This window comes from Notechis scutatus, chromosome 6, assembly GCF_049901735.1.
Source record: "Notechis scutatus isolate UNSWTSFEM ecotype Mainland chromosome 6, rNotScu1.2, whole genome shotgun sequence".
NCBI classification, from domain to species: Eukaryota; Metazoa; Chordata; class Lepidosauria; order Squamata; family Elapidae; genus Notechis; species Notechis scutatus.
This window is the reverse complement of record NC_142014.1, coordinates 22,987,161-23,015,034: the sequence shown is the minus strand read 5'-3', so window position 1 is coordinate 23,015,034 and position 27,874 is coordinate 22,987,161. Positions and strand designations below refer to the sequence as shown.

Sequence of the window (27,874 nt, the reverse complement as noted above, 5' to 3'; positions counted from 1 at the left end):
AGGCCATGGGGGTGGCTGCTAGGAATATAAAAAATCAAGTTGGCAGTTCTGGCTATATGATCAAAGCCAGTAATCATGTTTACCTAATGTTTACCTCTTAAAAATAAAAGTTAAGTTATTAAAGAAAATATTGGAATGTGCTGAGATGAGTAGATTGACATTTGAAATTAGAGAGCAAGAGGATAAACAATTTTATGAAATTTGGGATCTTCTTTATCAGTGGCTAGATGATAAAATACGATAATAGAATATTTAGAAAGTTAGATAGCAAGGAATACTTTTTATTTTTTCTTTTGCTTATGTTATTTGACATTATATCTATAAAGTGTTTTTAGGATAGATTTGGTATGATTATATGATTTGTTATAGAATAAACTGTTCAAAGTATTGTTATCTCATAAAGCATGAATGATTAAAAGTATAGTCAAATGATTTATTAATAGCGATATTAGGATATATAAGTTTGGATTGACAATATGAGTTGTTATGTAATATAACTGTAATTGAGACTACGAAATGAATGCACAAAACTGATGAACCAACCGACACACTGTATGTACATAAGAGAGTTGATGTTTTAATGTTTTGTTTGTCTTGTTTGTTTGTAGAAAATCAATAAAATTGTTTAAAAAAAAAAGTTGGGTTTATTATCTTGAAGTTATGGCTATCATCTTTTCAATGCCACTTTGCTCATCCCCCTCTCTGTAAAAATTCCTGGTAACTTCGTTATAGCTTATTTTTTTTCCTTTACTTTCCTTTAACTGCCAGAAGTCCTATTAACTGGGCGATTTGCAAATATAATAAAACAAATAAACCTTTACAAATAATGTTAATAAATTAGGAATATACTCAATCCTGACCTCCAGATATAATCTCCAGACTTACCTGACTCCAGAAGAGATATTTCATAGGGTATAACATGGTCTTGTTACTGGGGATTATCATCAAAATGTCGAAAAAAATTGATATCCTAAAGGAAAAAAAAATGGGTTGAGAAATGATAAGTTTCATTTTTTGTGATTTTTTTCTTTTGTAGAATATTAACAAATTATTTACATTACAGAATATTTATAACTGTTTGCATAATTTATATTTTCAAAATACAGCATCCTCATTATTCCCAAAATAATAAAACAGAACAAACCAAGTGACAGGCTAGACTCTGAAGGTACTTTACTAAATTATTGATCAGTTGTGAAGTTTTTTGCATAAAAGTGAGCAAGCCTTATCTTTTAAATTGAAGGACGCATTTATGTAAAAACAAGTGCAAAAATACTCATGGTTTTAAAATAATATTAACATTGGAACAGGAAGGGTCTCTTTCAAATTGTTAGTTTCAGACTAACGTCTGTAAAGGCCTCCGAATGTTATGCCAGGCTAGTTAAAGTAAACCTCACTGCATCAGATAACAAGGATTTGCCAGAAATTGACCTAGGCACACGTAAAATGTATTTTTTGAGTCAAATTACATCCTATGCTGTTTTAAAGAGATATTCAAGTTGTCCTTTCTTCAGGAAAGAAGGAGTTTATTTGGAATAAACACCTGATCCAAAATGGGCCTCATGCCAAACTCCTTGCCAAAAAAATACTTGCCCCAACTTTTTGCACTAAATAACCCCCTTAAGAAAATATGGTTACCAGATGTTTGGATAGGAGAGAACTAAATTTAAGATTTCTAGCAAGGAGATTCTTTGATCCTTCATGTTGATGGGCCTCAATTGTGATACTTAGGATAATTCTTCCCTCAACAATGATAGTGGAAGAAAAATAAATAAATAAATAGAGTTTGATCTCAAATAATCTATCACAATGAATGCAGTCATTCTTAATGTGCGTTGAAGTGTCCTCATTACAGCCTTGAAGCAAAATATTCAGCTGATGTATTGAGAACATAGTGTGAAAACTATCCACAAAGTGTCCTAAAGGCCTTCAAGAATTAAAACTAGGCACATTTCAGATTAATTCATCTCAATTGGGAGCTTAAAACGGGCTGACACTTGAAGACATTTTTAATGTCTTCAATGCTTTTCTCAGTTGGGGAAAATATGACATAATATCCATAAGAAGAAAACTGTTAATGTTTATATATATAAAAAATTCCATTATCATTGTAACTAGAAGCTGTTTGCTGAAGGCATGGCTTCCAAATCTGGTTGTAATCTTCTGGAAGTTCCCACTTTAGTTTTTCCACATCTGGAATCTCTAAATCCAATATTGGCTATAGCTCAAACATGATTCCACCTTTGAGATGGTGGAAAATCTGGAAGTCTCTTGAAGTTTTCCAAGAATATTTGCAAGCCGCTTTCACCATTTGTTTCTTCCATGACCTTCAAATCTCTGCAGAAGACATAAACATTCTCTTTTTCCTCTCTCCTTCTCCACCAACAAGCACTCAAAAGCTTGTGACCTATTCATATTTCATTTTGTAGAACCATAATTTCATCTGTACTCTTTCTCATTGTTGATAAAACTTTGATTGTTGTTCATGCCTACTGCTCTTTTCACTTTCTTTTCAGCGTCTCTCCATCATCTCTCTCTCTCATATGTTAGTTTTGAGATGTTCAGTCAGTAGAACTTCCTCTGAAGTCTGCTGAACTGTATTTAATACTGTTGTTATGATTGCTATCACTTTAGGTTTGTCAGCTTACCCACAAGACATCCTGCCACCAATTCTATCAGCTCTGCTTAATCCTATCTGATTTTGCAAAACTGAGAAAGTTTGAAGCTCCTTTAGATTTGGATCCTCAAACTGTGGGCCAGGGGTGTCCAACCTTGGTAACGTTAAGCCTGGAGGACTTCAACTCCCAGAATTCTGGGAGTTCTGGGAGTTGAAGTCCTCCAGGCTTAACGTTACCAAGCTTGGACACCCCTGCTGTAGGCCATGATGCCTCAAGGGGCCATAAGTAACTTGAACAAAGGGGGTAGCCACTATTTTTTTAAAAAAAATTGGTCCAGCCTGGGGACGCAAGATGGTGACACTATCAACATTCTTCCCTATTTTGTCTTGCCAGGTACATAACAGTCTCACCTAAGTAAAGAGGAGAGCAAAGTCAAGAGGGCGTCTTGAATGATGCCATCTCTCAGAACTAGCTTGATTGAACAGTGATTTCTGATATGACGTGTGGCAATGTATCTACCACCTCTGGAGCACTCAAAGAGTGCATATGTGTGTGGGGAATTTAGTGTTTTTATCTATTATTTTCTATTTCAAACTTTTGAAATGCATGGAAAAGGTAAATATGACTCGTCTTAATGACAGAGCTGATAAAAATAAGCCTAACTAAAGACAACATGACACAAGTCACATAACTCTGAAGAAGAGATATGATTATTTCTCCTATGGCTATAAGTCCAGGGGAATGTTCCATTGACTCATGAGGAGTCACACTTTTTATTGTTTTGTGGGATCATGACATCACTAAAGTAGAGAAAACCTACTTCAGTTTAATAAAGTTGACATTCAGAAAATAAGTTCATATTTAACAGTTCCTTCTCAATTTCCAGCACATCAGAATCAGAATGACCTCACTCAACAAATGAAGTTGGTTATTACGTTGAGACTTCGGTATTAAAATGACCTTGGTCAATGCAAATTTGCCTCTTCTGATTAATCAATTACAACTAAATGAATACTCTATTAATTTAACATATTAAATCCTAACAGTTCTAACGTCTTCACCTTCTTAGCAATTAAACCACCTCTTATTACAGTCCGGTTATCTTTATGACAATATTTGACCAATGCATTATTTTATCATATTTAGTAATATAACATCTAACCCTGAAAATGTCAACAGATATGCAGGCCAGATGATTTTAGCTTTCAATCCTGTCATCTTTAAATTACTGTACTAAATCAAACTGTGGTCCTAACAAGAAACTATTTCAAGACAAGGCTGCAAAGAAGCAAGCTGACCCAATGGAGACATTGTTCAACTTATTATTGCTCAGAAAATTCTATATACATGGAGAATGTACATATTCTATATACATGGAGAAACCAGAAATTGAGCTCAGCTCAGGATAATCTATATTTACCTTATGTTAAAAGATGGAGAAAACAATCAATTTCCAATACAATCAAGGTGTCTTTTATTGCTTTCGCAGAATGTACAATTTTCTCAAAAATGGCTAAATCACACATATCTGAAATCCAATTCTTTACATCTGGAATTAATCTAGCATTTTTCCATTTCCTAAAGATTATTATTTGCTATTATTAAGAGTATGAAAAATCTCAAAATAAAAAGAACTTTGTGCTCTAACAATAGCAAAAGAATAATCGTTATTGCCATATTTTACCTTTACCATTTATTAATTTTTATTGTAATTTCGATAGTGTAAGTCACCCAGAGTCATTGAAAATTGGGTGGAATACAAGTTTTATAAAATATTATTAATATGCATATCTTTGGGAAAGTTGCTTTATATTTGTTAATTAATTTTAATATTTTAAAGCTCTGTTTGGAGAAGAAGAGGTTAGTTATTTGATTGTTTATTACTAAGAGATGGGTTATGGAATAAAAAGTTTTATACCGGTATTTGTTAACAAGAAGGGTGAAGAGATTATGAAATTCTTTATACTTGTGATGAGGATGGGAAGTCATTTTCATAAAGGAGAGGGATTCTTTGCAATTTTTCCTTTTATTTTTTCTATTTTGTACTCTTTTATTGCTCTATCAAAAATGTTAATATAAAATATGCATATTTTACTAAAATATAATTAAATATGTGTATCTTTAAAAATCAGTGTTTTCTTAAAAACCTCCAGTGATAAAGCATCCACAACTTCTGAAGGCAAGCAATTCCACTGATTAATTGTTCTAACTGTCAGGAAATGTCTCCTTAAGTTCTAGGTTGCTTCTTTCTTTGATTAGTTTTCACCCATTGCTTCTTATCCTGCCTTCAGGTGCTTTAGAGAATAGCTTGACTCCTTCTTCTTTGTGGCAGCCCCTGAGATATTGGAACACTGCTATCATGTCACCCCTAGTCCTTCTTTTCACTAGACTAGACATACCCAATTCCTGCAACCATTCTTCATGTTTTCGTCTCCAGGTCCTTAATCATCTTACTTGCTCTTCTCTGCACTTTTTCCAAAGTCTCAAAATCTTTTTTGTAATGTAGTGACCAAAACTGGGTGCAGTATTCCAGGTGTGGTCTTACTAAGGATTTAATTTACATTATAAGAACATTAAATAAACAATGTTCTTTACTAAGGCTATGCACAGAGACTCTAGACTGATTCCTCTTTTGACTCTGCCCCCCAAGATTCTGCCACTTGTTCTCTTTGTGAAGCACAATATAATTTTTCTCTTTCTGAAAAATCAATATCTACTTCTCAAAACTATATCAGAAATTTGGAATAATTGCAAACCAGCTATTGACTTCTGATTTTCTTCCTCTTTCCTATTTGTGAGTTTTAAAACTAGAAGATACATATTTGAATAAATCAGATATCTTTTTCAAAGAAAAGGAAGCCCACCAGTTAACGTTATGTCTTCAATATTATGTTTTACTTTTTCCTACATTAAACCTAAAGTAGCTATATAAAACAAAAGCTCTCAAGATTATTTTGGGATTTCAACTCTGTGAATCTGTTTGGAATTCTTTCAGGCTGAGAATCTTGATTAAATCAATTCCACTAAGACATTAAAACAGTGACTTTGATGATAATCCATAGATGGCACTAAACTTATTTGAAATATATTTCGGTGAAATCAGTTTAACAAATATGAGATACAATGGATCAAATTTTCATTTATGAAGCACCCACATATTTACAGATAAGTCCATCTGGAGAATTACCATAATTTACTTGATATGTGTCAATTTATGTAACTGTGCAACTGACGTCTCTAGGTCATTTGCTTAATTATGCAAATGACATTTTTAGGTATTTTCTGTAATTATACAAATGATGAAGACTGTCACAAATTATCTAAAAACATTGATTGTGTGATTTACACAAATGTCATATATTACATCAATCTGTATTTAGTGGACATTTGAAAGTAAGATATAGCCTTCCCCCCAATGATTAATTAAATCAAATTTCAATTTATATAAATTATAATCTTTCTGGAATACGTTGGAAGGGATACAAGCAAATGAGCACATCTTGATGCCTTGGTGTAAAGCTCACTTAGCTAATAATTCTGATCAAATATAGATTGATTAATTAATTAATTAATGTAGCTGTAAGAAGTAGAAGTCACTATCATCTACATTTTTCAGATTTATTAAACTCATGCCACCTAAGAATTTAGCTCAATTTTTGAAACAAGTTTATTATAGAAAAACTAAAGCACATTGTTTGTTGTGTTAGTAATATTAAAGGCTGGGAAATTCAAATTGCCCTGATTGAAAAAAAAATACTGTAGTAGGTAAGAGGTTTGAAGACATTTATTGCTCACAATTTCTTAGTTATATTAGGTTTGTGCTAATAGCTTTCTTTGGTCAGCGTAAATATTCTTCAGGTGAAGCATACTTTATTTGCATGTTCCAATGTCTTACTTTTCATTTGGATGCTTTTCTCTTTTTTATGATTTGTTATCAAGAGGAAACAATATCTGACCAAGAAACAGAAACAAGGAGGATCAAGGAAGCAATGGAAATAATAAAGAAGCAAATAGCAGCCACAGCCAAGATCAGCTGATCCTACAATAGGTAGGATCTCCAATTTCAGTCGAATCACAAATGTTTCTACCAATCCATCAATGAAGGGACTACACTGAACCAGTCAATGCCTGACAAAGAAATAATGCACATCTGGGTGCAGCTATGGGACAACCCAAAGAGATACAATGGACATTCAACTTGCATAAAGGAGGTGGATAAGAATAAAAAAGAAGCTGAAATGAAAGGACCTGTAATAACAGCAGAAATGGCGGAGAAAATGGCAACAGATATCAGAATTCATCAGCAGTAGGTGATGATGAACTGCATGGTTTTGGTTGAAATATATAATGGTTGACACTCACTCATTGCCAATCAGTTTAACAACATATCATAAGAAGGTGAAATTGAAGGCTGGTTAAAATCTAGAAAAACCTACTTGATAACGCAACAGCTAACAAAAGGAGCAGCACCAGGCAACCACAGGCCAACTAACTAGCGTGGGAACTGATGCAACCCAACAGCATTTGATCAAAAACAAGCTCTTTCGACCTATGAAAAAAGGAAACTGACCAAACTACAGGGGAACAAAGCAGGGGGACCAGCTCAATGTCTATGGAAATTCTCAGTCATCCAGATCATGGCTGTCCCAAAGGTGCTTTTTCAAGAGGCAATTGGACTTTCTGGTTTCTCTTTGAAGACGTTTCGCTTCTCATCCAGGGAAGTTTCTTGGATAAGAAGAGAAACATCTTCAAAGTAAAACCAGAAAGTCCAGTTGCCTCTTGAAAAAGCACCTTTGACAAGGTGATTTTAGAAAACTGCTGGAGATGAAGACCAACTTGATGCTCTGCCACACGGTTGGATAATCAAGTGCTGAGAAATAAAAGAGGTCAGTACAAATATCAAAAAGCCTTGTACAAAGTTGGCACTTGGAAGACACAGTTGCTGGTCAATGGTGATCAATTTGGAGATGTTAATATCAAGGGAGGAATATTCCATGAAAACTCACTATCACTACTATTGTTTATCATTGCACTAATTCCTCTGTGAACAATACTGAATAACTAAGGCCATAACTATCAAACATCAAAAATATCAAATATCAAAATGTGTATTCTATTCTATTCTATTCCATATTTTCTTTTCTTTTCCATTCCATATTTTCTTTTCTATTCTATTCTATTCCATTCCATATTTTCTATTCTATTCTATTCTTTTCCATTCCATATTTTCTATTCTATTCTATTCTATTCTATTCTATTCTATTCTATTCTATTCTATTCTATTCTATTCTATATATTTTCTTTTCTTTTCCATTCCATATTTTATATTCTATTCTATTCCATTTCATATTTTCTATTCTATTCTATTCTATTCTATTCTATTCTATTCTATTCTATTCTATTCTATTCTTTGCAGCTCATAGTTGACATGAGGGGTTTTTGGTGCTCTTTGAGGTTGCTTTTCTTGCAGATGTTTCATTACCAAAACTAGATAATACCATGATAATGTTACCAGGTTTGGGTAATGAAACGTCTACAAAAAAACAAGCAAGTTCAGAGAGCACCAAGGAGCCCTCAAGCTGAAGTGGACAACCTAGTTGGCAGTTGCAAGAAGACTGCACACTGTCTACAAACAAGAACATGACAAAGTAGCAATAATAGTGCATTGAAATATTTATTTATGCATCTGTTCAATTTCTACATCCATCTCAAGCAAGTGATTCTGGATGACAAGCTATCATAAAACAATCAAGAACAATTACAATATAATACAAATTAAATATATATGGCAGCCAAGAAAAAAAGATAACATCAATCGCATAACAGAGTTGGAAGGGACCTTGGAGGTCTTCTAGTCCAACCCCTGCTCAAGCAGGAGCCCTTATACCAGGACTGTCAAACTCCTGGCCCGTGGGCCGGATGTGCCACGCACTGGCCATGCCCTTGCCCAGTTTAGTGAAGAGAAAACAAGTCCTGATACGTCACATGATGCCGCGGTGCTGATGTGAGTTTTGACACCCCTGACATATACCATTTCAGATAGGTGGCTGTCCAGTATTTTCTCCAGTGATGAAGCACCCATAACTTCTGGAGGCAAGGAGTTCCACTGGTTACAGTAATTGTTCTCACTGTCAGGAAATTTCTCCTTAGTTCCAATTTGGATCTCTTTTTGGTAAAGCTTCCAGCTGTTATTTCTTGTCCTGCCCACAGATGTTTTGGAGAACAGGCCAGTGATGGCGAACCTTTTTGTTGTGGTGGGCTGAAAGCGCGCGTGTGCCGGCACCCACAATGCAATGCGCCCTGCTCCCCTGTGCATGCATGCACAACACCCCCTCACCTGCACTGCACATGCGTGCGCCTCCCAGCTGATATTCAGCCTGTCTGAGGCCGTTTCTGCCCTCCTGGAGGCCCGAGGGAAGCCTCTGCAGCCTCGGGAAGCTGAAAATAGGCCCTTTCAGCATTTCTGGTATTTCCAGAAGGCCCGTTTTTCGGCCTCCCGAGGCTGCTAACTCCAGCCTAAACCTCCTCAACCAACTATTAAGATGCATTCTTATACAGGTTAATTTCAAAATACGTTCATGTGAGAGAAGTCTTGTTATTTCGGGTACTAATTTATTGTGAATTTTGAGACCATCTGGCATCTACAGATACCTGGGTCTTTCAGATTTTGAAACTATTTTTTGTAGATCTTTAATAATCCATCTCTTGGCTTTTATTCAGCTTTCAAAGCACCATAAAAGGACTTGAGACCTTCTCATTTTTTACTTCCCTAAAGTTGTTAAAGAGTGGAAAGTGCTGCATCAATGACAGAGTGGGGAGAAATGGGCTGCGGGGTGAAGACATGTCTCTAGAGGAAATTCTAGGATTGCAATCTGATTATACACAGAATAAATTGAGGATCCTCATGCCAGAAACAAGAAAAAAAGCAAAAACCGAGGCTTACCTGAATGCAAGTTTATGGAGAAACAATTAAACCTAATAATTTATTGGGGGAAGGGATGGGGGGGGGCAGTTGTGCCATAATTAATTCTCCAAATTCAGCATGGGTTCAGCTGTTTGGTTCTCATTTACGAGTAGTCCTCGACTTACATCCATTCATTTAGTGACTGTTCAAAGTCACCACAGCATTGAAAAAAATGTGTCTTGCACTTAGTCCTTGCCCTTACAACCACTGCGACATCCCCAGGGTCATGTGTGATCAAAATTTGAGTGCTTAGCAACCAAGATTAGACAAACAAAGTTGGGGGGGGGAGCCTGATTTGCTTAATGACCATGGGATTCATTTAACGACTGTGATCAGCTTAATCGTGGCAAAAAAAGTTGGTGAAATCGGACACAACTTGCTTAACTTTGCCTTATTTAGCAATGAAAATTCTGGTCCCTAACGTGGTTGTACGTTGAGGAGGATCTGTATATATTAAAGGTACTCCTTGAGTTATCACAATTCGTTTAGTGACCGTTCTAAGTTACAACGGCATTGGAAAAAGAGACTTATGACCGTTTTTCATAGTTTCGACTATAATCATGTCATCAAAATTCAGACAAAATTCAGCACATGCTTCGTATTTATGACTGTTGCTGTGTCCCAAGATCAGTGATGGGATTCAAATTTTTTTACTACTGGTTCTGTGGGCGTGGCTTGGTGGGCGTGGCAGAGGAAGGATACTGCAAAATCCCCATTCTCTCCCCACCCCACTAACCTGCTTTCCAGCTCCGTTCTCCTGTGCAGAAGAGCCAAAGAAGACCCAGCCGATCAGCTGGGGCTCAATGGGAGGCAGAGAATAGATGAGGAGCCCCATGCCAGTCAGAGATGGGATTTGCCAGTTCTCCGAACTACTCAAAATTTCCGCTCCTGATTCTCCAGAACTGGTCAGAACCGGCTGAAGGCCACCTCTGCCGACAATCGTGCGATCCCCTTTTGCGACCTTCTATCTTAACAACCAGGCTACTAACTTATCAAGTGCAAGTGATTCATTTAACAGCTGGGGCCAGAAAGATCGTAACACTTCAACAAATGTCTCACTTAACAAAAGAAATTTGGGGCTCAATTGTGGTCGTAAGTCGTAAGACTACCTACAACTGACATTATAGTCCCAACTTTCAAAAGGGTTACATATTTCAGCACTGAGTCCTAAGCTGCAAACATCTGAATGACTACCAGAAAGGAACAATTGTTCAGTACCTCTTTGCAGCCCTTTAGTGGACACATAGATTTTTAACAGTCCAGATGTGGTTGACTCCATGGGACATCCTGGAACAGGAAATCCAAGATCTCAGAATTGACCCTCAAGACTTATTTGTTCTCTCCTATTTGCAGCCTCCTTTTCCTGTTCCATCAACATAAGTGGATATTTTCACTGCATTATTGCTGCAAAAATCATGTAATGAGCAGCAGAAGTCCTTTGACATGTTGTTGCCTAGGTTTTTTTTTGTTTTTTTTTGCATTAAAGGGTTTCAATTCAGCTGGAATTTTTAATTTCCTAACAGTATTTGAATTGTTGGTTAAAAAGCAACTCTTGTAATCTACCTCTCTGGGATTAAATCTGAACTCTGAATGGACTCCGTGGGCACAGTCAAAGGCTCCTTGGCAACTTTACAAAAGTTGTTTGCCACTGTTTTCCTCTGAAATGATCTTTTATCTTCTTGGTCAACTTCTCCAGCCATGGAATTCTTGGTGGTCTCCCACCCATCACTGACCAGATATGATCCTTTTAAAAGATTTTCTGAGCTTGATACAAGCCTAGCCATTAAAATGTAAGCAGGTAAAATGGCTTTCTCATTCAAATATGTTTCCCCAAATATCTTACCAAGATAGGGTAGGTCCACATGTCTTTTTTAAAAAAGAAATTCCAAATTTTAAGGAAGTAAAATATATCTATGCTAGTTATATTAGTTAAAGTAATTAATTATGGAAAGTCAAGTTAGAAAATTAAATTTATGGTTCGGCCACAGTTAAGTGCCGTTAAGTTTCCATGTCGTAGAAAGTGACTCACATCCCCTTACCAAAGAAAAGCAGTATTTTAAAATGTTTAAATACTTTTAAAAAAAACTGTTAAGTGCGGATAAAAAGCAAGGCCAGGCATTGTGAGTGATGTTGATATAAAATAAATTTCATGCTTAATTAAATCTCTGGTTCTTTCTTGTTTGTCTGCCTTTCATTTCCCTGAAAACTGCAGCTTCATCTTTTTCTCTGCTTGGTACAAATGTTCCTTACGCCCCCAGAAAATTAGTATGATGGGTATATATTTATGTAATTATAATGGAGAACTATTTTTTTGGACAAAAAATGGGAATGAGAACATAGTTTATTACGATGCGAGTGCTCACAGCTGTCAGAATTTAAACCCACAACCTAAACTCCCTATCCACCCACTTAACCGTATGTTCCATTTAACTTAATATAGCTTGTTTCTATTCTGGAATAACAGACTTTATTGCATTTAAACAATTTCAGTGACTAATTCCTCTTCCAAGTAGATGATTGTGCTGCAAAAACCCTTTCAAAGGGCTAAATTAGTCAGGCTTATTTGCAAGAAGAGGTATTTAGATTCTCTGTGCACCTGCTTTGCTATTGTAATACACAAAGCCTTAATCAATTACACCAGTTGCTTGTTCTTCTCAACCTGGTTTTTGGTGGCGACCAGAGGAACATGCAAGAAGAAGGCACAACCAACACCCTACCTGGACTTTCTCTCCCTTCCAGATGTTCTCCTCCACCTGCCCGTGGCTCCAAGTTCTCTCAGTTTTAAGGACTCCTTCTTAAGTTATAAAAGCACACCAAGATGCATCACAGGCTGCGTGGCTGCAATGTCTTCCGGAAGAAGGATGAAACTCTCAGCTGCCGCCCCCACCTTGCTCCAGCCTGGTCAGCAGCCCCACCCGCAGGAACACTGAAATGGGCTTCCACAAATAGCTGGAAAGTTATATTAAGAAACCGTCTGATGTCCTGCCAAGGTCTTTGATATTCTTCCAGAGTCCAGAGGTCAGATGCTGTTTATTTGGAGGCAAGATAGGTGCTTTGTAAACCATCCAATTTGTGCTACTTTAATGCAAGGGAGCACACACGGTGTGTGTGTGTGTTAATGAGAAGGTCTTTTTTTTTTTTTTTGGTTCCATGGTTGGGCTGAATTCAAAAGGTAGGAGATCAGCTTCCAAGTTCTTGAAAAAGGTTGTAATGGTTGGCATTTGGACCATGAATCTCTAGGACCAGAGAGGGAATTCCATGGGGAGAGGGGAACCGAACGACTGCCTACAACCAAATCCACAAAATGCATTATAAAAAAAAACACATTTTTTTTTACTACTTTAAAATAAGAGTACAGCTTCCATCAGCTTGAGGTCTTCACCCAATAGAGCACAGCATGTCAAAAGATAGAAGATGGACCTCTATGAAAGGAGGGGTAGGAAGTTTGAGTGGGTGAGTTACAGGCACGTAAAAGGAATGGACTTTGGTTGAATTGGAATTGCCATGTCTACGATTATGACTTTTTTTTTTTTTTACACACACCTACTCTGTGAACACCCCGAAATCTCCATAAAATTTCATAAAGTGTAGAAAAGCAAAGCCTCTGGGTTCCTTCCTTTCAAGGGACTTGGGAGTCATAGAACTGACACAGGTGAGGCACCTATGGCTTCTTTGTGGCACTTTTTACACCTTTTTTAAAATTAAAAATAAGCTACCCTCCCAACAAGCTAAGTTGAAGCTCCATTTATAGGAATATCTCCGTTGAAATCCTGGAGAACAATTCAAAGTGTAGGAGAAAAGGAGGAGACCTTTCAGAAACGGATTTACTGCTATTTCTGTCCTCCATTTTTCACAAAGCTCCTCAAACAATAAAACCAAACTTAATTCCAGGGAAATCACAATGCATAGTTTCACGCACTGGTTGTACAGAGAGTGTTTAAAAACACATCTGGACACAACGATCCCAGTGCCAAATATATGTACTTGCATACATTTTCAAATGTAATTCCAGGGTGTATCAAGGTAAGATGGGATGAACCTGAAACACATATTCTGCATGCAAAATGTAGAGTACATAACCCCTGAACTCTTTGTGTCAAGAAAGGTGGAAGGAGCTGTTCACAGATAAGAAGATATTACTGGCTAGATGCCAATAGGCGTAAGCTAGCTGTCTCAAGACTTATATATTGTATTTTCTAGGGAAGCAAAACATTAAACCTGTGGGATCCTTTCCTGTATTCAGTCCTTTGAAAATTGTATGTGAAATAAAAATGGAACACACTAAGACATGGATTTGCAAACACCCAGCTCTTTCTCTTCTGTAAAACTGAAGCAATAGCCAACTTTCATTTATGACTGGAGTATAGAGGGGGGAAAAACAAGCTAAAATTGAAGAAACTAAGCAGGGGAGCAGCATCAGCCAATCTTGCCATATCACGGAAAGCTGTAGACTAGACAGGAAGAACATAAGGGCAAACCACTTAATACTCTTACTAAGTGAACTACAAGGTCACTGCAAGTCAAATTCTACTTAAGAGTGTCTTTATTTTGTGTTTGGTAGAAAGTACTTAATATACAGCAGCTCCAAATTAAAACAATACTCTTGTTTCCCTTCTATTGCTTTCCCTTCCCTTTCCCTTCTCCCTTATTTTCCTTTCTTCTCTCTTTTGCACTTCCCTTCTTGTTTATCTTTCTTTCCTATCTTCCATTTCTAAAAATTAGAGTTGTACTCTTCACACAATGGAAGCAAATAAAAGCACATATCATTAGCACCAATGAAAGAATGTAATGAACAAAGATACGCTTCAAAGGAGGAGCGTTTTCTACTCCTTTTCATTGTCCGATCTCTTCATCAGTATTGGTAAGATTATTCAGCCTTCCACAATCAGTTTAAAGTGAATTTCGCACCCAATCTGAAATTCCTGGCGGCCCTCTGAAGACCATCCCTAAAAGAATCTCTATGGGTTTCTCTCTCAGAGGAACAAACTACATTCAAAGTGAATTTTCAGATTCAGGTCAACTTCTGCAAAATTTCAACTGGAAATTTACAGGGGAATTGATCAGTTGTTTTAATCAGAAATAACAGTTTGCCTGAACAAATGAAATAAATGACTACAGACAAATTTCATCAAGGGAAAAACAGTCATTTTTACAACTAGCCATTTGGAACTACATTTCCCCCTGGTTTGTATAACTTAGTTTGTATAACTTTTGAATGGGTCATCAAAATGGACATTTTATAAAATGCTACAAATATGATTGCATACATATAAAATGTTTTTTCTTACTTATTGTTTATTTATTTACTTTATTTATTGTATCTATGAGCTGTGGGTCACTGGCAGCCTTCTGATCATGTCTACATCTCTCCATAAATAGCCAGTAGAAGCCATTGAAAGATCACACCCATCATTACATCATCATGTCAATGACAGAACTACCATAACTAAAACAAAATCTTCCCCACTCTCAACACAGGCCCCAAAACACTGTCAGGAAATCCGGTCCCTGAGTTGGACAACTAAGAACTTTAGGTAGCTTCCAACTGCAGGGAAACTCGGGGATCTGAATTAATCACTCAATATTAGTGAGTACTATAGTGAAAAACTAAGACTGGTATGTATTAAAACTAAACAAAAGATATAGTTCATTAAAAAAGTTTCTCCTATGCCTTTCAAGCAACAATATCTAGTATAATATCAAATATGAACAAATATAATGTATTGAAATGCTGTGATCCACTTTGATTGTCTACTTTTCTGTAAAAGTAGCAACAGTAGAAAATTAGAGGCCATAAGAGATCAAAAACATTCTAAACAGGAAGTAAAAATCAAATCTGTTCTTTGTTCCTTTCTTTGCTTTCCTTATAAAATAAGTCATTCTAAACAAGTATGTGAACAGTCTGAAGGTTTGTTCTGAAGTTGCATAATCATTCTGTGATTCTTTATTTGCAATATTGCATGGGCCAATATTGGATTATCTGTCAGGGCAGCATTGACTGATTTTGTCTGGACTCCAAAAGTTTTAATCAAAGTACCTTTGAACGCTGTTTTAACAAACAAACAAACAAACAAACACAGAGTTTTCATACAGCTTCAACTTTATTATTTATCAGTCCTTTACTCCTACTTTCCAAAGCAAGAAAGCTGAAAAATGGTGATATGAAAGATAAGGTGGTACAAAGTAAAGATGTCAAATAAAATGAGCACAGGTTGTACAACCACATGTAATTCTTCATGCAGCGTAGCACTCAGAGCTTAGGATAATGGAGTGCTGGAAAAGTGGAAATATGGAGAGATTTCACACATATCTATATGTCAATCCTTGTCTCTAAATATTGTTCTCCCAATCCTAAACTGCCATGCTTACAAAAACATGGCATGTTTACAAAAAATGTTACAGATTCACTCCAATGTACTCTTATTTCTGATCTCATGTCAATGAATCATGCTGACCTTTGACCTTGAGATTTTTTTTTTGCCTCTGTGCAGCACTATAAGTTACCGTGCAATCATTTTAATAAAACTCAGAGGGGAGGACACAGAGATACCCCTTCTTAAAAACCGGGCAAAGCTAAAAATGAGTATGATTTATTCCAAAAGACTTAATAACTCGATTTGCTAGAACATCGTAAAGTGTCATCCTACTATAAATATTCTTCTTGGGCTTTTCCAGATGTTCCCTGTTCTTTTTCATCTTAATACACATTTATGAACTGAGACTAGCAAGAAAACTGTCCCGCAGGGATGATATTAGACAATTTGAGCTCCATTTATCAATCCCTTTCCATCCCTTTAAGCAGACCTCGACTCCCGGTGACATCATGGGTATGACTATATAAAGTTCATCACAACAATAGAAATAGTTTTGGGATTTTCCTGGAGTCTTCCTTCAAAAAAAGTGATCCTTTCTGAGCCTGCTTAGTTTCTCAAACCCAGCTGCCATGCTGAGAATCTCCCGGTTACAAGGCAAATAACCCATATCAGAAATCACAGAATAATTGTTCAACTTCAGAATACAGTTACTGTACAGTTTATAAATAAAAGTTAAGAGTATATTTCTCTCTGTATGTCCAGAATAGCGTGCCAATAATTTAGGATTTTTCACTATTTTAATGAGATTGCTCATTCTTCTCAAAAGGTATCGAGAGCAACCCACTTTGCATAGCTTGCTTGTTTGTTTATTCATTTATTTCCTGCCTTTATTATTTTTACAAATAACTCAAGATGGCAAATATATACTACACACCTTCCTCTTCCTATTTTCCTTACGACAGCAACCCTGTGAGGTGGATTGGGTTGAGAGAGAGTCACTGGCCCATAGTCACCCAGCCGGCTTCGATGGTTAAGGCAGGACTTACAGTCTCCCACTTTCTAGCCTGGTGACTTCGAGCACTAGACCAAACTGGCTCTTTATACATCCAATAATAGTGCATCCACAAAGAAAACAGCAAAAAAGGACATCTTTTGAATAAAGTTTTCACTTGCAATTTCTTCATTCTATGGCTGATAGTTTAAAGAGCTATTTTCTCATTAAATTTAGTCTCTTTTTTAAGAACAGAAAAAGCATATGTTGGTAAGATTCGGCTGTGAGGAGTTGTCATAAGAAATCAAGCAAAGTCAATTCTGAGAGAGGGCAACTTTTCCAGTCCTGTATTGTCTTCATTCTGAATAGACTTGCAAATAGCACTAGCACTTATATACTGCTTCACAGTGCTTTACAACCCTGTCTAAGTGTTTTTCAGTCTGGGTCCTCGTTTTACTGACCTTGGAAGGATGGAAGGCTGAGTCAACCTTGAGCCGGTGAGAACTGAACTGCAGGCAGCAGGCAGGCAGCAGAAGTTGCCTGTAGTACTGCATTCTAATCATTGTGCCATCATGGCTCATTAGAAAGGGATAGGGATAGAGTAGAGTAGAGTAGAATTCAATTCTTTATTGGCCAAGTGTGATTAGACACACAAGAAATTTGTCTCCAGTGCATCGGCTCTCATTGTAATAATGTTAATATCAAAGTAATAATAATAATTAACAATGATACCAATAAGACAAGGTAGTAGAACAGATGCGAACGATACAAGTAATATGGCCATACTACATGGGTAAATAGACATAAGACAGTACTGTGGGAATTAGGTGCTCAACAGAGTGATGGCATGAGGGGGAAAAAACTCCCTGTGTGAGATGTAAGAAAATGTGAGAACATTTTCTTTGCTCTTTCAACTTCTGCAGAAAAATTGCTGGGAACAAAGGCAAAGGTATGTATAGGAAATGTCATTCTATCTCAGTAGACTCCTAAATCAAAAATCACTCAAGGTGCAAAATACAACCTAGTTTAGTGAATGTAAAATAAATCCTATCAATTCCTACCCCTAGCGCTCTTGATCATGCTTCTGCCTACATCAAAATCCTTTACTCCAATGATGGCTTACAGTAAATAGGAGTTTCTTTCAAATTTTAAATATTTGCTTTAAATTATTCACACCCTCTTGAAGACAGGAACCCTGAAGTTATATTGGCTGGGTGGTGTCATTTTGTAAGGAGAGCCGACTAAGTCAGCTGTTCTATAAAATTCTACTTTAAAAGTTCCTCCTTTTGGCTCTGAACGCAGCACTGAACTTCAAGAGCAAAATATGGTCCTTTTGCCAATTATTCTTTCGGTCTTTCTCTTAAGGGTGGAGCCTTAACTCAAAAATGTTGCCCGTTCCTGGTTCAGCCAAAATCTATTTCGCTGTGCATTTTAAAACAGGCTTTGAATGCTTATTGAGGCTATCAACTTGACTGTTTTGTCTCCTGGCTTCCTTAATCTTTTCTCCAGGATAAACAACCGGTTCTCTTTGAATCAAGTTCTAACTATAAATGCAACCTATCCAGCTGAGCGAGGAGAAAGAAAAGTTTGCCTCTTGGCATCAGTTTTTCTCCACAGGCACAATGGCCTGATTTCTGAACGTGAGTGAAAGAGGGAATCCCACTTGTTACTTCAATTACCCCGTTTCCCCGAAAATATGACCTACCCCGAAAGTAAGTCCTAGCTTGATTTTTTACACATGCACCCAATATAAGCCCTACCCCCCCCCCCAAAAAGCCCTAATTAAGATCCCTCCCACTCCAGAGTGCATAGGTAAAAATTAAGTGAGGGTGGGGATGAGGGGGTGGAGCTGCCCTACTACTTACCTTTGGACAATTGTAGCCAGGCCTCGCACACCCTGACACCTGCCTTGCCGGCCCATTTTTTCTGCAGCTGGCAAGGCTGGGGAAGGCTTTTCTGAAGGCCACTTTGGCTGATAACAAAACTCTGGATCAATCCAAAGCTCTGTTATTGGCTGAAAAGGCCTTCAGGAAAGCCTTGCCAGCCGCAGAAGTTCCTGAAGTCCCCTGACAGCGAAAAGGAGGCTGGAGGCGATGTGCGCAAGTGAGGTTAGTCAGTGGATGGCATCCCCTGAAAATAAGACTTAGTGCATTTTTTGGTGGCAAAAAATATACCGTAGATGATCGGCGTATAACACGCACTTTTTCCCCTGAAAATAGGGGCAAATGATGTATGCGTGTTATACGCCGATATAATGTTAAGAAGCCAGCGGAGGCCGGGCGGTGCGAGCGGAGGGCAAGCGGAGGCCGGGCGGTGCGAGCGGAGGCCGGGCGGTGCGAGCGGAGGGCAAGCGGAGGCCGGGCGGTGCGGCGGAGGCCGGGCGGTGCGAGCGGAGGCCGGGCGGTGCGAGCGGAGGGCAGCGGAGGCCGGGCGGTGCGAGCAGAGGGCAAGCGGAGGCCGGGCGGTGCGAGCGGAGGCCGGGCGGTGCGGCGGAGGGCAAGCGGAGGCCGGGCGGTGCGGCGGAGGGCAAGTTCTGAGCTACCCTTATTTTGCTTCAAAGTTTTTATTTAGAAATTTAAATTTTTTTCCTGAAATTTCCCTCTTAAAATGAAGATGCGTGTTATACGCCTGTGCGTGTTATACGCCGATAAATACGGTATATATAAGGCAGGCTCTTATTTTCGGGAAACATGGTAGATCAGTAAAATCTCCAAATACTCTGAAAACTTTCCTTCTGTATAAATTAAATACTTTTTCCTCACCAGTCTGGAGGGGAAAATTGGGTTGGGATCAGCTTACTCTCTGTGCACTTGCAGTGCTGATACTTGATTTTCAATCGATTTGAAGTTACAGTAGCACTGAAAAAGTAACTTACAACCAATTCTCGCATTTACAACTGCTGTAGCATCCCCATGGTAACGTGGTCAAAATTCGATTGCTTGGCAACCAGCATGTGTTTATGATGGTGGCAGCACTCTGGGGTCATGTGATCACTATTTGTAACTTTCCCAGCTGGCTTGTGACAAGCAAAGTCAACGGGAGAAGGTGGATTTACTTAACGATGGTGTGACCCACTTAACAACTTTGCTTAACAACCATGGCAAAAAGGTCATAAAATCAGGCAAGACTCATTTAACAATTGCCTTGCTTAGTGATAGAAATTCTGGTCCCAATCATGGTCACAAGTCAAGGACTACCTATATTGATATATAATCCAATCATCTGATACAGGGGCAGACTATTAGGTATCATCCAGATGTTTGGGATCACAGTCTCATTTAAGGCTGATGGAAATTGTAATCCAAAACATCAGAATGGCACAAGGTTACCTATCTCTATTCAAATTACTAATTTTGCTTAGGGGGAAAAAAAAAGATTATTGCATCCTTTTAAGCACGAACAAAGATATAGATTAACTTTGACTTAGACACTGCCCAACTCCAAGGGATGTACAATTAAACCAACAAAATAAAAACACAATACAGTAATCATAAAAGAAATAACAAAAGGAAATGCAAAACAAGAACTGGAAAGAACTGGTGGTGGATTCTGCTCATCACACCCACACATAATCCCACCCTCTTACCCCCAAGTCTTTATGGCTTTTCAGAATGCCAACATGGTGGGACTCACACAGACACCAATGGACATCTCACTGTTCCTTATTGGAGGAACATCATCCAAAGTTTCTGGGTGTCTGGCATTCTTCTTGTTGCTCTCTACGTCACCCTGCAGTCTTAACATCTCATTTTTCCCTGTTTTGTTCTTTAGCCTTTATTCTTGGCTTGTTTGCAGTTCTTCGTTGTTGGCTCTTCAAACCGTGGTCTGTTAAAGACTACCTCTAACATTGGCATGGAGATTTCCAAGGGTAAACATCTTCCCTGCAAGTCCCCAACCCTCCTTGCTTGGATGTTGAGAATTGAGGAATAACCTTGGAGACTGGACAGCCTCAGGACTTGGGCCCACACAGCAGTCACAATTCCCACAATTATTTCCAGCTATACCTAGCCTTAATTTTTTTTCTTAACTCCATCACTATTGAAGTACAATATAGCAAATTTCAGTGGTAAAATGGAGTTTGGAACAGTGATCTTTCTAGGTGAAGAACAACTTCTAGGAAGATCTATTGGCCACATAGGAACAGCTTTCTGCTTGCCTAGAATGATTCAGAGACAGAAATACCCCCAAAGCATACATGGGAGAACTATATGGTAGGGTAAGTGATCTCACTCTATAAGTTCATCTTGATTTTGCACCCCCACGTGAAATGCAAATCTGTGCAAGAAGTACATGAGGTGAGTTTTAAAAATGGTGAAGGTCAACAAGGAGAGGAGGAGGGAAAGGAAGGGTGACAACAGCTCAAACAGGAAGCAAAAGGCAAAAGTAATTAAATGCTTCTAGATCTATTTAGATGCTTGATGAAACTCACTATGAGAACAATCTGTTTTTAATCTTAAAAGGAAATAATGTATACTAAGCCATCTCCTTCAGTTTTTCTAAGGGCTTGAAAAACTGCCATCAAAATATCCAGAAATAGATGTACAGAAACCTCCTGCTTTGTTATTACAGGTGGATTCTATTTTGCATTCACTGAGGAAAACAAAATTTTATAGCTCTATTGGTGGAGGGAAAAGACTTTTCTATCAGTCCTGATGGATATTTAATGATGCCTCCTTGGCACTGGCAAGCAGAATTGGATGATTAAGGCTATACGTACTAACTTGCCTGCCAAGAAACAACTGATATTGTTATCACTAATATTGCTATTAATAATATATTCACAAGTGGCTCTGATTTCCTTTCATTGTTCATAAGAGTGAAGAACTTTCTTAAGTTCTAAAATATTTCTTAAACTATATATTTTCAATACTGACATGCTTAAAAAGAAAAGGAAAGGGAAAATTTATTTTTGAGAGATCTACACTAACGGTGGGAGTGTATGAGCAAAAGTGATATAAAATTAAATTATGATTATTATCCCATCCCTAAAAGCTTGAAACAAAACTTAGGACAATGGGCAAGCAAACATTATGAACACCAGGAAGGAACAAGGAAATGAAAACAGATTTATGCAACTCAAATTTACTGATGGAGGAATTCATGTTGGCTGTGAAATGCCTCATTGCTTTTAAACATCTGGATTTTTCCTCCTGGTAGGCATATTCTGGGCCCTACAAGAACATCTGGTCTGTTCAGTCTTATTCACTACCTTTATCTGCTTGTGGCATGCTCTTAACACGGAAGCTTCCATTGAATTTTGGTTTAAAATAGACTTCAAATAAGGATGGAGATGATGAATCACCTAAGAGCTTTGAGGGAATTCATCACATTTTAAGAAGCTTAATGGAATTATCTCTGGGATTTTATCTCTTATTCCATCTCCAGTCAACTTGAATGTCAGAGATGAAATATCCTTCAGTAATACCCCAAATAATTTGGCAACTATCATCCAGGCACTCTCTATTTTTTTAAAATTCCTAGCTAACATGGTCATTGTTGAGAATTCTGGGAGTTGAAGTTCACATATCAGGAAGATACCCTGCTAATGTCTGAATATGAACATTCTTTCATTTCTGAAAATTTTAGTAAGAAAACTTCAAATATATTTTATTGCTTCTTCTGCTTTTATCCAACTCCTACTTACCTATCGGTATGAAATACAAAATTGTTTAACTGGTTTTCATGGTTTTCATTAGTTGTTTATTTGTAATTATTTTTTGTCTCTCGTTGTTTAATTGTATGAGCCACCCGAGTCACACATGTGAGATGGGCAGCAGGTAAAAATTGAACAAATAAAATGCAGCAAAATAAAAACATTGGGTATTATAGCCTTGAAATGTAGAGTCCCTGGTACTCTTTGAACTTGGTTGTTTCCTCGCAGACATTTCATTATCCAGCTAACTTCATTAGTGCACTGATGATGTTACCTACATGGGCAATGAAATGTCTGCAAGCAAACAACCAAGCTCAGAGAACACCAAGGACCCACAATTCAACTCTGAGCTACAAATATTCCCTTCTGTTGGAACATCTTGAAAGACATAGCTTTTTTATCTGGACTATAAGCACCAGTGACCACAAATTAGGGGCAAAGAAGTAAAGATGGTAGCAGTACAAGCAAAGCTTTGCTCATTCTTGAGATGATAATCCTGATATTTTTGCCTGGAATATCCCTGAAAGGGGAAAGAGGTATGGATGAGGCAAAGGGAATGGAAACACATCACATGAAACCAGGGATGGGCTTCAAAAATTTTAACAACAGGTTCTCTGCCCAGTTGCTGGGTGGGCGTGACCACAGTGGGCGTGGCCTAGTCAGCCTCCTGCACCATAGTGGGGGGAGGTGTTTTTGCCCTCCCCGGACTCCGGAGGCTTTCCTCGAGCCTCCAGGAGGGCAAAAACTGCCTCCCTGGTCTCCGGAGGCTCTCTGGAAGCCGGAAACGGGCCCATTTCCGGCCTTCCTGAACTTCTGGGAGGCCTGTTCACCCTCCCCGAGCCTCTGCACAGGCCCTGCACTTACCTGCATCCAAAACGGGCCACATGGGGACTCCTGGGAGGGGAGGGAGGGGATGGGCGGGGCCAGCCAGGAGTGAGATTTGGGGGTTCCCTGAACTGCACAGAATCTTATTTAGGGGCTTTCCTGAACCCTTGGGAACCTCCAACAGCCCACCCCTGCATGAAAACACATGCCCATCAACAACTTGGGGAAGTTCTTGGGAGGAGTATTTAAAAAGTCAAGATGGCGGTATAATTTTTAAAAAATGGGACCCAAAAGTTACATCTCTTTCTTTGATATCGTTGAACTGCACTGTTTCTGCACCACAACTTTGAACAGCTATGCCTTTTGTGCTTGGAAAAAAAACCAGACATCTGCAGGAAAATACAATGACACCGTAAGGGCAATGTGTGCAATGATGTTGTACTTGCACTCAGTAAGTTGATAACTTAGATGGGGTGGGCCACCAGAAGCTCCCGAGGCCTATAGGCTAGCCCAGTGCTTCTCAAAACCTTTAAGATGTGTGGACTTCAATGCCCAGAATTCCCCATCCAGCACTTCCACCGCTTCTTCCCTCCCCTAGATCTCATTTCAAGGGTTTGGAGTTCACTCCTCAGGACAGAGTTTGTTAAACCGTGGTCACTTTCAGTTGTGTGGACTTCAACTCCCAGAGTTCTTGGTGGCTGAGGAATTCTGGGCAATGAAGTCCACACATCTTAAAGTGGCCACTGTTGAGAAACACTGGGCTACACTAAGAAAGTGTGTGTGTTTGTATATGTGTGAATTCTGAAAGAGAATAGTGGCCGACCATGCCTGTAATAATGCCAACAAAAAGGGGAGCTGACTTTTAACTCAAGGGAGAAAGCATAATTTATCTTCTACATATTCCAGAACCTTAGGAATCTCTATAAGGCAAATCAGGATAAAGATGGAGCTCATAACTATTATCCACTGAACCCCACTGCCTTTCAGAAACCCATTTTTTCCCCTTTGGATGGGATTTCATGCCCTTAATCAAAGCCATTGGCATCTTCTGGTTTGACTCTATCAGCTTTGCAGTCCAAAACCAAAGAATGCCACCGGATGGTATACCAGTATCCCTGAAAAATTGTTGACTTAAGCATATTCCCCCCCAAATTTGAATTGCTGTGACTTTTAATACCCCCACAGCACATGGTATAATTATCACAATTTTATTGCTGCCCTAACAGAGAGATTGAGATATCAAATGACTTGCCAAAGGTCAGGGAGGAAAGTGGGAATAAAGCTGCAAATAGAAGCTGACTTCCTGTCTTTCTGGACAAGCAGCCATGCAGCCTACTTTCCTGTTGAAGACACCCTACGAAACACGCCTGTTTTCTGTGTCACTATGTGAGGGAGTAGGTGTTTTCAGCAACAGGATGCAGCCAATTAATTAAGACATCCATATTAGGATATTCCTGGAGCTGAGGCCAGGCAAAGCTGAAGTCAGATTAAGACCTCGGACAACAAAATCCTAAACACAGCTTGATATTATTCTGCAACACCGGAATCCTAAATTTTTAGTCCTAAAATGAAATCCAGAAGGATCTCTTTAATATTGTCATATTGCAAAAGTAATCCACCCCAGGCTTCTCTGGATAAATTAGCTTAGTTTTTCTGTCTCCCATGGTGGGGAATGGATAGCAATTTATGCTTGGAGAGGATGGTTGGAGGTTCCCCGGGGCCTTCCAAAGAAATGAACTTCTGCTCGACCACTGGCTTCTTCCTGGCAGAGCAATAGAGAAGTAGAATTATTGCCGCAGACTTCTCCAAGTTGTCACTCCCAAGAAAGGAAAAGCAAAAAAGATTAGCTGATCTGCTAAATCCTCATAACCCAAGATTCAGTTTGATGGATAGCAAAGTCCCCAAGGTTAAAATGATGTGTATGTAGGGAGAGAGATTAAAATTATTTGCCAGATGAAAACATCTGGAAAGGGATGAGTTACACAGGAAAAAAAAGGAATTTTGCTCCCGTGTGTATGTGTGTGTGTTAAAAAACCTACCTGTGCTTTCTATGGCTCTATTACTTGGAACTCTGACAAACAGCTGCAGTGTATCGCTTAACAACCATGGCAAAAAAATGTAAAAGCGTGCATAACTCACTTAACAATTGCCTCACTTAGCGACAGAAATCATAGTCCTGATAATGTTCATAAGTCAAGGACTACCTGGATTGTTGCCACAAAAATCTACTCAGGTCCTCCATGAAATCCCCAGAGCAGAGCTCAACTCTAGGATGTCTTCTTCTTCTACTCGCCCATCCTGGGACTCTGCTTTGCTCACCACCTTCATTCATCCTAGGGGTGTCAAACTCGATTTCGTTGAGAGCCACATCAGGGTTGTATTTGACCTCAGAGGGATTGGAGGGGTGCATGGCTGGGAGGGGAAGGGGGGGCGCTGAGGGGGTGGGCCAGCTTGCCATCACTCACTGAGGCTCCATTTTTGGCTGTGATGGCCTCCTGCAGCTCTCTGCCAGTGAAAACGTTGCTCGGGGGCATCACGCACGGCCTCCCTGAGCTCCATTTTTGCTGGCAGAGGCCTGCAGGTGGCTGTCATGGCCGAAAACGGAGCCCAGGCTGGTCGCACGTGGCCCTCCCAAGCTCCATTTTCACTGGCAGAGGCACCGCAGGCCGTTTCTTCACTGTTGCCAGGGTGGTCCCACAGACCACCTCGCAGACCGGATCCAGCCTGCGGGCCTTGAGTTTGACACACCTGTCCTAGCCCCTTTGATGCCAATATTCCATTTGGCATACTAAGTCTTGCCATTTTGGTTGTATCCAGGGGTGGGATGCTACCGGTATTAACAACCAGTTTGGTGATCTCGTGCTTTGCGCGCATGAACAGGGGGAGTAACATAGCTGAGGAGCGGCAATCTGCTCTTCTTTGCTGATCAGCTGGGATGATAAACGTCAGTACAATGCAGGGGCAGGCGGACAGCCCACATGGTCGTCCGAGCGAACTGGTTCGTGTCCAGCTGATCTTTGGAGCTAGGGGTTTGCTCGAACCAGTCCGAACCGGCAGAATCTCACCCTTGGTTGCATCTATCATTTAGCAGCAGCTAAAATACAAAACTCTGAAAACAATATGGAAGCACAATGCAGGCTAATCTGACAGGAGTCTCCTTAGAGGGATGTCCATAAACACCGAATGGTAGCCACAACCAATGTGTGTAAAATCAATTTATGTAATATTTGCTTTATTTATTTAAGAGCTGAAGAAGCTTCGTGAATGAGAAGCGAAACGTCTTCAAATAAAAAAAAAAACAACCCAGAAAGTCCAGCTGCCTCTTGAAAAAGCACCTTTGGGTCAATTTATGCATCCCTGTATGTAAAAAGGGAGAAGGTTTTGATTATGTACAGGTAGTCCTCGACTTACAAACTTAGTGACTGTTCAAAGTTACGGCACTGAAAAAAGGGACATGACCATTTTTCAGACCTCTGACTGTTGGCAGCGTCCCCACGGACTCGTGATTTACATTTGGATGCTGGGCAACTGATTCACATTTATGACGCATCGTAGAGTCCCAGGGTCATGTTATCCCCCTTTGCAACTTTCTTGACAAGCAAAGTCAACAGGGAAGCCAGATTTACTTAACGAACATGTTACTAATTTAACAACTGCAGTACTTCACTTAACAAACAGGGCAGGGAAAGTCATGAAACGGGGCGAAACTTACTTAACACATTTTTCACTTAGCAACATAAATTTTGGGCTCAATTGTGGTCGTAAGTTGTGGACAACCTATAGTTGTGGGCATCATTCGGACTTTTTGGACACCAATGGAGGTAAGAATGCTGGCATGGGAAGGGCTGTATGTGGGAATTTTCAGGACTCTGGTGTTGTGGCTCGCCAGCAGCCAGTGGAGCTGGCGGCAGACTCAGACAGTGGGGAGGTTGGGGAGGAACCCGGAGTCTGGGGAAAGCTCTGATGAGTGCTCTGTGTCGGAGGCAGAGATGGGGCCAGGGCCGTCTGACAGTTATCAGCTGCCTTTGGAGTTGGAGATCAGTGGAGCAGAAGAATAGCTGGAGCCTGTTCCCAGTGTGTGCATGAGTAGAGCTGTCAGGAGAAGGAACAGTTAAGAAACAAGGGTAGACTCTGGAGTAAAGGCTCAGGTGGACAGTGAATGGCCCCTCCCATATGAAAGAAAGAAGAGCGAAAGGGAGTGGTGTTTGCAAGAGACAATTAATTAAATTCATTAGAGTGAAGATCTGTTCCTGACTTCTTGCCAAGTAATTGCTGCTACAGCGTGGTGTTTGGAAGATATCGGCCTGGTAACTCTCCAAGCCTGATAAAGGTCTATAGTTGTGAAATCTCATGAAAGACTGTTTGCCAGGACGTTGCTGGAGATGAATTCCCTTTAACCTAAATAAAAGGGGTTTTATTGGGATGAGGAGTCTGCTTCACGGTCTTGGGAAGCCAAGGTCAGAACACCTGGCAGCAGGCATTTTCAGGAAGTTTGGATTCCTATCCAAA

General features: G+C 39.2%; 1 protein-coding gene across 3 annotated transcripts in view; it reads right to left on the bottom strand.

The window, feature by feature from the left end:
• Positions 1-27,874, bottom strand: part of LOC113419714 (uncharacterized) — a 91,270-nt gene that overhangs the window by 28,532 nt on the left and 34,864 nt on the right. For all 3 annotated transcript variants that reach the window (XR_015750284.1, XM_087969522.1, XM_087969521.1), the window contains exon 2: positions 886-970. The gene's annotated coding sequence lies outside the window, so the exon portion shown is untranslated. The remainder of the gene's footprint in view (positions 1-885; positions 971-27,874) is intronic.